Below are 10,671 nucleotides of genomic sequence, written 5' to 3'. Positions count from 1 at the left end.
TACCTCACATGACCTGAATTGCGATTCCTCTGCTATTCCTGAATAAAGCCATTTGGCTGGTAAAATAACTGAATGTTCTAAGGTCAATATTACTTGGTGTCAGATGAGTAGGATCCAGAGAAGAACCCCAGCAACTCCAAGGCTGGTGAGAAACAGGTGGTGGTACCCACTGAACCCAGTGAGCTCTCACTGCTTTTTGGTTGATGCTGGAGTTTGAGGTAAGTTTTCTCCTGGATTAAAGACCCACTCTCTATGTGTTTTGAGCTCTCCAGGCGTAATCTGGGATCTGCTTAAAAGCTTTATCTTTTCTGTTTTTGTGAAAGCTTTGTCTTTTCTGGTGAGTTTTTTGTTTTGTTGAACCTTGGTTTTGAGTAATGAAATCCCAATCCTCTAAACTGTCTCAGGAGAGCCATTTTTCTGGGACCCTCACTTAGTTTTAAACCCTACGGTTTAAACCCTATGGCCCTCCTCATGAACATTTTTAATTACATGGGCCAATTTAGCTAAAGATAATTTAAACCACAATGGCTACTACAGGGAACTTTCAATCTCCCCAAACGTTTTTTTTCAGAACTAAATTGCCATGGCTCTAAATGAAATGATAATAATAATAATAAAAATAATAATAATGCCTATTTTAACTTGTAACCTGAGGCTTCCAGACATTTTCAGGATTCTAACACCTCTTTACAAAATACCATTTACAAATTAACCAAGGTGAACAATTAATGGAAGACAAAAACCTTCTGAGGCCTTTCTCCCTTCCTCCATGCTCTTTGTGTCAGGCACCCTCTTGCTCACCTCACCCTCCTTCTTTGTCTCCAGGTATGCAACAGACATTTTATGCCAGATGTCCTGACACCATCTCTCTTTTTTCCTCCTGCACTGGCTCCACATTCTTTATACCCTCTATTTCTTCATTCTAATCTTTTCATGGAACTTCCCTTTTTCTTCAAACCTCACCCATTTCTTCCTCTCCCCAACCTATTACAAACCTGCTCTTTTAGGGCTAGGAGCTGACTGTGTGGTGGGCACTGTCGTCTGGGAGCATTGCAGAGACCTCCACCCAAGAAGGCCCCCCCTCCCCGGGCCGCTCACCTCTTACCGTCGAGTCCCTTCGCCTCGTGAGCATGTCGGATTTGATATCGTGGGGTGAGGTGAGAGCAGGCCCAGGGTGGGAGGTTACCGCAGAGGAGCCACAGTCACAGTCAAGATGATAGAGGTACTGACAACAACTGACTCTCAGAAACTGCTACACCAGCTGAATGCTCTGTTGGAGCAGGAGTGCAGATGTCAGCCAAAGGTCTGTGGCTTGAGACTAATTGAATCTGCACACGATAACGGCCTCAGAATGACTGCAAGGCTAAGGGACTTTGAAGTAAAAGATCTTCCTAGTCTAACTCAGTTCTTTGGCTTTGACACAGAGACACTTTCTCTAGCTGTGAATTTACTGGACAGATTCCTGTCCCAAACGAAGGTACAGACCTTGGGTGTGTTGGGCTGAGCTGCTTCTGTTGGGCTATAAAACCAATAGAAGAGGAAAGGAATGTCCCATTGGCAACTGACTTGATCCGAATAAGCCAGCATAGGTTCACGGTTTCAGACTTGATGAGAATGGAAAAAATTGTATCGGAGAAGGTATGTTGGAAAGTCAAAGCTACTATCGCCTTTCAATTTCTGCAACTCTACTATTCATTCACTCAAGAGAACTTGCCATTGAAAGAAGAATAGCCTTAATTTTGAAAGACTAGAAGCTCAACTTAAGGCATGCCACTGCAGGATCATATTTTCTAAAGCCAAGCCTTCTGTGTTGGCATTGTCTATCATTGCACTGGTGATCCAAGCACACAAGTGTGTAGAGTTAACAGAAGGAATAGAATGTCTTTAGACACATTCCAAGATAAACGGCAGAGATTTGACCTTCTGGTAAGAGCTTGTATCCAAGTGTTTAACTGAAATTCATCAAACAAGTGTTCCAGACCAAATGTTCAGAAGTTGAAATGGATTGTTTCTGGATGTACTGCATGACAGCTGAAGCATAGTTACTACAGAATAACCCACCTTCCAACAATTCCTGAAATGGTCCCTTAATTGGATTGTTACAACAACAAAATACTCCTCTGAAGCCTTTCTCCACAATCCTAAGCTATAGATTCCATAATACTATAATGGGTTTAAGCTGTGAAGCCTCAAAACATCACGAAGAGATTAGCATTGATGTTCTCAGATTTGGGAAAACTACCTAATTAACATGGTGTAGTGGAACTATAATTAAATTTGAATTCATCTGTGAGGCATACAAGTCAAAGCTAAGAGTATAAATGTGAAATGTTAATAACAAGCCTGGGAAGGTAAACTGTGAATCTTCATTTCAAACTTTGATCCAACTTTCTAGATTGAGTCAGTATATTGTATTTAGATGGTATTAAAACTGGTAACCTAATTAAATTCTAAATTATGAGGTATACATTAAACCAACATTTCACAAATGCACTTCTAAGGCATAACAAGGGTTACTATTCTAGGCAGGGAAAATGGTTTCTTGGTACCTGTAGTGCAAATAATAGATAATCCAGAGATGTGGACTTTATTGCTACTTGGGAATTACATTTAAATTTGAGGGAATTTTATCAAAGCAAAACTACAGACCTAGTCATTTTGGCATATTAGGTTATCTTTAATATTTTTCTAAAAAACAGGTAATATTTGTATCCGTGACAAAACTTATACAATATCCACTGTCTCCATCTAATCCCATCAAGAAAAACTGGTTTTATTGTGAAATTCAACATAAATTAACTTTGGTCCAAAAACTTGACTTAACACTCCATAAGTTTTTACTAAGGGCTGTTTTTATAAAACTTGCTATTCTAGGGGCACTGAGTGGCTCAGTCAGTTAAGCATCCAACTTTGGCTCAGGTTTGTGAGCCCTGCATTGTGCCCTCTGCTGTCAATGCAGAGCCTGCTTTAGGTCCTCTGCTGCCTTCTCTCTCTTGGGGAGAGTGCCTCCCCCAGTGGCACTCTCTCAAAAAAAACAAAAACAAAAAAAAATTAAAAAAAAAAAAACAACTGCTCCTTTAAAGGCAGACCCTCTGAGGAGCCAAATGCTAAACCCCGAGTTTCTGACAGTCCCTACCTAAAGCTGAACTACAAGTGACAAACACTTTCCCAAAGTGATTGAGGATCCTCAAAAATTTGCTGAGGAGTTTAACATAGTTACTGAGACTTATCAACCCAGTTTCTCACTTTTGTATCAGGTCCACATGCTTTTCAGCAGAGCCAGGCATAACTCTGGATGAACACTGTCAATTGGGACAATCTTGGAAGGTCTCTAGAAGTCTGAGAACTACAAGGCATGACCATCTGCCTTGTTATATGATCAAGTTCATGCAACTTCTGCTAAGCAACCTCACCAGTCCGTTGCTAGGGCTTTCCCCAAACCTACTGATTGGAATAAGATTCAGGCTTATGCCCAGAAGCCCGGTGAGCCCATGTATGATTATTATAGCCAGCTCCAAATTGTTGTTGTTGTTGTTTTACGTTTATTTATTTATTTTGAGAGAGAGTGCAGAAGGGGCAGGAAAGAGGGAGACAGAGAATCCCCAGCAGGCTCTGAACTGTCAGCACAGAGCCGAATGCAGGGCTCAAACTCACGAACTGTGAGATCATGACCCGAGCCAAAACCAAGAGTTGGATGCTTATCCTACTGAGCCACTAGGGTGCCCCTCCAAATTGTTTTTAAAGAAAAATCTGGTCTACCTTTAAATGTTGAATCCAGTTGGGGTCTTGTAACTCTATGTTCATCAATGGGCTGAACCCACTGGGATCTTTCTCTTCTAGTTAAAAGGACCAGGATGGAATGGGGAACTAGGTCCACTCCAAATTTAATTTGGCCAATCACCTTGCCAGCACCCTACATGATTCAACCAAAAGAAAGTCCACCAAAATTCTTACTATTCAACTCTGGCAAATGGAGGCCTCTCAACAAAACCAAAAATGTAAAGGTCTCTGCTATTATTGCAAAGAGCCAGGACATTGGAAAAAAGACTGTTACAAACTTAAGCCCTCCAGATGCCTTCCACCTTCTAGCCAGCCTTCCTAGTGTCCTCCTAATTCCAAATGATGGAGCTCCAAGGAAGTACAGGGTTTTTTTCTAATCCCTCCCTCTTAATTGACTAGGAGAAACAACTCTTCAGATTGAGGAGGAATCGCTCTCTGTTCTTTTTGACACTGGAACTACATTCTCCATGCTCAGGACCACTGCTATAAAGCAGCCCCTGCCTCAGAGTACTAAAATGATTCAAATAGTGTGGGTCTGTAATAACCCTCCACAGGTTCCTGTCTCTGAACCTATTCCCTTTTGTCAAGGCCCTTCAAGAGATAACCACCCGTTTCTCCTTAGTCCCTCTACCCCTATTCATTTATTGGGCCAAGATTCTTAGAAAAATATCATGCTGGAATTTCTCTCTCCCAAAAGAGGGAAATAATGTTAGAATTTTATGGTAGTAATCAAAATAGCCAACCAGGTGAATTGAATCCCTCTTCGACATCTTTTATTTGCTTTATAGCTGAGTCTGAGGGCACTGATAAGCTGTCCCTACTGGATCAGCTACCACCCTCCTTCTGGACAAAATCTTCAACTAATATTGGCAGAATCCACGGTGCACCTTCCGTGAAGATTCAAATAGACCCCTGAAAACCTCTCCCCAGAATTAATCAATATCTATAAATAAAGAAAGCTTTTAAGGCATCAAGCTCATAATAGAAGATTACAATGCTCAGGGCCTCATTATCACCTGCATTGTTGCTTCTAACTTTACTCTATTTTACCTACGAGAAAACCAGTGGCCTTGGATGGAGTTTTGTTCAAGATCTGTGAGCAATAAATGGCATTGTTATCCCTTGGCACTCTGTTGTTCCTAACCTCTATACACTACTGACATCCATTCCCATTGAGGCAAATCTTTCACTCTAATTGATACATGTAGTGTATTTTTTAGTATTCTAGTTGATAAGGCTAGCCAGTATTTTTTTTTTTTTTTGCTTTCACTTAGAAAGAGCCTTAATAAACCTGAACACTAATGCCCCAGAGTTTTAATGAGAATCTTTCTTACTTTTCACAAACTTTAAAGACTGATTTGGATGACAAAGTTTTCTGCACATTTTACTTTGTTACAATATGCAAATGACTTGCTTCTCTTTTCTTCTCAAACCTCTTCAGAGGAGACAGCATCCACCAGTTAAAACTTTCAGCCTTAAAGGGATATAGTCTCCAAAGCAATATTGCAGTTTTGCTCAGACTTGGCATTCAGGGCACCTGACCTTGGAACAGGGGCTACATTTAGACCCGGCGAGGCTTCACGGTATCCTGAACTTCCCCAATGCAAAATTACATGCCAATTATGAGGTTTTCTCTGACTAACTGGCTACTTTCAAAATTCAATTCCAAATTTCTCTCTTATGTCTCAATCTCTATATGCTTCACTGAAAAGTGACAAACTTGATCTTCTTATTTGGAAAGATCGGGCTGACATAGCTTTTGGAACTTTAAAGAAAAGCTTGACAAAGCCCCTCGTGCTTGGACACTTGATCATCAACTCCCCTTTTTTTCTCTTTGTATATGAGAAGGAAGGCAATGTCCTTGGAGTACTCATCCAAAAACATGGGGTCCATCATCAATTCATAGGATATTATAGCCAATGACTGGACTCTGTGGCACAAGGACCCCCTTTGCCTCAGAGCCATTCCTGCCACTGACCTTTTGGATAAGACCACTGAAGAAATAATCACAGGATCCCCTTTAACCATCCTGCGCCCCATGCAGAAGCCCCTCTGAATACTCACCCCCTCAATATCTTTTGGCCGGCCATCTCACCTTCTATGAAATCCTTTTGCCAACTGCTACTCACGTAACTCTTCCTCACTGTGATAACCTAAGCCCCGCTGTCCTTCTCCCCTTTTTAGCTGATAAAACCCCTCACCCCTGCTTGGCGCCGACAAATCACCTTCTGATTCCCTGTGATAATTTACAGAAAACTCTAACCAATGCAGATTTTTCATGGTGTACTGATAGTCTTATTTAAAGGATGAAAATGGTGAATATCATACTGGGTATGCTATTGCAACAACTCCTTTTGAAGTTGTCAAGGTGGCAATTTTACCTTTGGCAGCTCTGGCCCAACAGGCTCAGTTGTATGCCCTTACTCAGGTTTGCACCTTAGCCAAGGGTGAAACTGCAAATATTTACACAGATAGGCGGTATGCGTTTGGGATAGCTCATGACTTTGAGACGTTATGGAAATAGCGAAGTTTCCTCTCCTCCATTGGGGATAAAATTAAAAATGGCTCCCATCTCCAAAATGTATCAGATGCCATACTTTTGCTCGCTGCTCTGGATATTATTATGAGTCCCAGGCTTTCCAGACTCGACCCCCAAAGGAAACTACCTTGCTGAGGTTTCAGCCAAAAATGTTTCTGTCAAGGACACCAATACCAACTCTCCATCATGGTCTAAAGGGATGTCCTCCTAAGTGATAATCTGGAAAAATTGGCCAGAGACACCCAACAATTGGCCCCAGAAAAGGAAAAAAAAAAAAAAACAAACAATATTGGAAATCTAATAATTATTGGTTTGATAAAAAGAGATAACTCTGGCTTGGACCAAATAACAATCCAGCCCTACCAAAATTTCCCAAATTTCCACTACTTACCACTCACTGTACTAGAATTAAGCTATTGGTCTACTGACAAAATGATAGCACTCATGAACAAATATTGGTAGGAAAATATTAATAAGGCTGCAAGAAATGCCTATCTAGCTTGTCCTGCCTGTCCTAAATACAGTCCTTGGAAACCTGCCCACACTGCCCTACAGGATTTTAAATTGACCAATGGACCATTTGAGGTTTGATAAACAGATTTCATACAGTTTGTCCCATCCCATGGATCTGAATATGTTTTAGTCATAGTTTGTATGTTTTCTCACTGGAATGAAGCTTTCCCTTGTATATAGACCACTGCTGCTTCTGTGGCAAAAAGTCTGTTAGAAAAGACTACTACTACCTGGGGAACCCCACTTGAGTTTCGCAGCCACTTGATGACCCACTTCACTAGTCAAGTACTTTAATAGATGTGTGCTGTTTGGCTGGTCCTACAACACTTTACTTACCAACTTCAACCCTCAGAGCTAGTAGAATGCACTAACAGCACCATTCAGACTCAATCAACAAAATTTGTAGAGACCCTTCAAATGCCTTAGCTAAAAGCATTGCCATTGGTCCTTCTAAATATGAGATCCATCCCCTTTGGAACTCATAGACTCTCACCTTTTCAGATAGTCACAGGGCACCCGATGCACCTGGCCCTGCCTCTTTGGAGCCACAGCTGATAAAAGGAGATACACTCCAATACCATAAAGACCTAATTGCCTTAGTTGAGAATAACCATGCTTTAGTAGAATAATGGTTTCACAGGACACTCCCACAAGACAAAGACCTTTAGCATCATACCTTGCCACCTAGAGATTTAGCCTATTGGAAAAGACACCTCCAAAAAGACTCTCTTCAACCTTGCTGGAAGGACCCCTACAGGTACTGTTAACCAACGCTGTGCTGTCAAACTTTAGGGAATAGACTCCTAGATTCGTGTGTCACATCTAAAGAAAACAGCAAACCCCAAATGGCCCTGCACACAAACTAGTGACCTAAAAGTAAATATTTCCAGTAACGAAACCAGATGGCATCTTATAAAGACAGCTTTCCCAAGATAACCAGACCAGTCTGTATACCTTTTTCTCATTGTTGCTTCCTACATTAATTTTTCTCTCTTTTTTGGAAAGACAATGATCTTACTGGTATTTCCCAATCTATTGCAAAAGGGAGAAACCTTTCTGACTGTTGGATCTGTCACCAGGAACTCCAATCTGTTCATGATATCTGAGATCCTTTAGTCTTACTGTAACCCATTTCTCTTGTAATCTATTTTGCATACTCAAATGGAATATGAATGGGACAAGTCCTCATTTAAGGTTTTTAGAAAAGACCCCTTAAGGATGGGATGGTGCTCACAGAATGTCATCCCAATTCCTCTGATCCCTGGCTTAAAAGGGCCAATTAGGAAATTCCAGCCAATGGATCTATCAATGACCAGACCTTAGTTGCAGTCATCTGTGCCCCACCTGGTATCTTTTTTGTTTGTGGTTAGCCTTTCCCAAGGGCATATGAATGTTTAGATAGCTGGTGAACTTACTGAGATGTTTAGCTGTCCCTGTCAACATCCATAATAAATCCGAAATCCCCCATTGATCTGCCCACTCATCCCCTAGAGCTACCTTAAACAGGAACTTCCAGGAAGTATTCATGACTGCAGGTTTGCCGTCATAGGGAGAGCCTTTCTCCCTTCTGTTGGAATGTCAATGAGTACATGATTGGGAACTTCTTCTGAAATACAAGAGCTGGCTGATTCCATAGCCAAAGCAGTAACAGCCCAACAATGATCACTTGAGGCATTGGTTAAAGTAGTTTTGGACAATCGCATAGCCCTTGATTATTTACTTGCTGAACAAAAAGGTATTTGTGCAATTGCAAACACGACCTGTTGCACATGCCTCTGGACAGGTAGAAATTCAATTACACAAGATCAGGGAATAAGGCCACCCATTACAACAAATTTCATCTAATGACCTCTAGTCTTTTGACCTATTTAGCCAGTTACCTTCAGGTTTGGGCTCCTGGTTTTGAAGATGGTCTAAATTGGATTTATCATATTAGTTTTGATTCTGCTTTGCATAATTATTTTTAAGTTCTGTACCTGTCGCCTGTCAAACCTTTGTGAAAAAAGGCATACCCAATAGGGTGATGCTCGCTTAGTGCTTGGAGATGATCTCCAATGTTTATCACCTTGATAAGACTTTAGAAAAGAAATGCTTGAGAGTTCTCTCTCTCCTAACCTTCCTTGCTACTCAAATGTGGCCTTAAGCAGTTTTCAACTGCTATGTACTTTCCCTCAAGGTACATGACAACCAGGAAAGGTCCTTTCTGGCACCAAGGGACAAAAACCACTAAATACAAAAAAAATTTGACTCTAGATGAGCGCTGCTTTCTTTAAAAGATCTTGACCAAAAGGGGGAAATCTCTCTTCAGGGTCAAAAACATTTATCTTCTATTCTACCTCATCCTGAAAAATATCAGTTCTGAGACTAGGGAGGCAAAGAGGTAACTAAGGCATCCAGATAACTCTAGAAACAAGAAAAGCCCTTGATCACTTAAAAGACTCTGATTCTAGCTCTTCAAGAGTAAATCAACCTATGCCCGTTTAGCTTGGCTTTGTCGCTTAAAATTGCAGTGAGGAGAAATAAGAGTTATTGGTGTCTTTTGTTTGGGGGGTGTTTTGTTTTGTTTTGTTTTTAGCACAGAAAAATTTACACTTTTGCTCAAAGGCAGTCCTTTAAATTTCTCACTGATTCTGTCTCTTAAGGCTGAGGGCAGCCAATTTTGGCCTATAGTTGCAAGGCATAAAGGAGGGTCAAGGGCACAGAGAGAATGGAACGGGAATCTTGGGTGAAGAAATGGAAGCCCGTGTACTGTCTGTTCTGAACCTCTTCCTGCAAGAGTCCTCAAAATACCAAGTGCTGCTACCATGTGTTTCCAGGCAATGCACATGCCCGCCCTTGCAAAATGACCTCCCACAGCCACCCGAATTCCCTCAGATGTCTTTTCAGAATTGAGACTAAAGGGCTTAAAGTACCAAAACCTGGAAGAATTAACCTGCTCATATGAATGAGTTGTAAATGTAAATGATGGTCTCAGATCTTTGTTTGAATTGAGGGAGAGCTTCAAAAACTGTAAGAATAAAGACAATCATGTAAACTCTAAGAATAAGGGGAAAGGGAGGGTTTGACACTGAAGAATAATAGTAAACCCAAAGCAGAGGCTGCAGAGAGAGGAACGTTTCCAGGCATTTCACCCGGTTTTGGTTTACCTTTATCTGTGAGAAAGACCAAGCTATAGTACGAGGGACATTAACTAGCCAGGTTTGGTCAGGTCCAAGGCGTTACCTAGGACTGAGAGGTTTCCCAAGATGTGACACTTCCACTGCTAAAACCAGAAAAGCCACTGGCAAACAGGACTGTCACCGTAACTATACTTCATACCCAGGGGGCTCTAAGGAAGGTCACATTAGCCAGAAATCAGATTTCAGAGTAAAGGCCTCAGGGCACTTTCCATGATTTAAAGTTATGATTCCTGGGGTATTTAGTTTACTGGAGTTCCTGCCTTCCTTCCTCTGGCTCCTCACTGTGAGTGGATAGAAGGTACAGATCCATGAGCTTTATAAGTACAGTGGGCCTTTGAACAACTCAGGATTGAACTGAGCTGGTCCACTTACATGTGGATTTTTTGAATAAATACAGTGTAATACTGTACATGTATTTTCTCTTCCTTATGATTTTCTTAATAACATTTCCCTTTCTCTAGCTTACCTTATTGTAAGAATAATACATTATTATTATACAATATTGTATTATTGTAAGAATAACACATTGACATGTATATGATACATGTTAATACGTTAACTGGCTGTTTATGTTGTTCATAAGGCGTCTGATCAGCAGTAGACTATTAGTAGTTAAGTTTTAGATAAGTCAAAAGTTATATGTGGATTTTTGACTGTGAT

At 40.9% G+C, this 10,671-nt stretch overlaps 1 pseudogene; it reads left to right on the top strand.

Annotated features, from left to right (window-relative positions):
* Positions 1–883: 883 nt before the first annotated feature.
* Positions 884–2,293, top strand: LOC122488975 (annotated as a pseudogene).
* The last annotated feature ends 8,378 nt before the right edge of the window (positions 2,294–10,671 follow it).

The sequence above is a fragment of the Prionailurus bengalensis genome, chromosome B2, assembly GCF_016509475.1.
Source record: "Prionailurus bengalensis isolate Pbe53 chromosome B2, Fcat_Pben_1.1_paternal_pri, whole genome shotgun sequence".
Taxonomy (NCBI): domain Eukaryota; kingdom Metazoa; phylum Chordata; class Mammalia; order Carnivora; family Felidae; genus Prionailurus; species Prionailurus bengalensis.
Note: the sequence above shows the minus strand (reverse complement) of the source record. Positions and strands in the feature narration are given on the sequence as shown.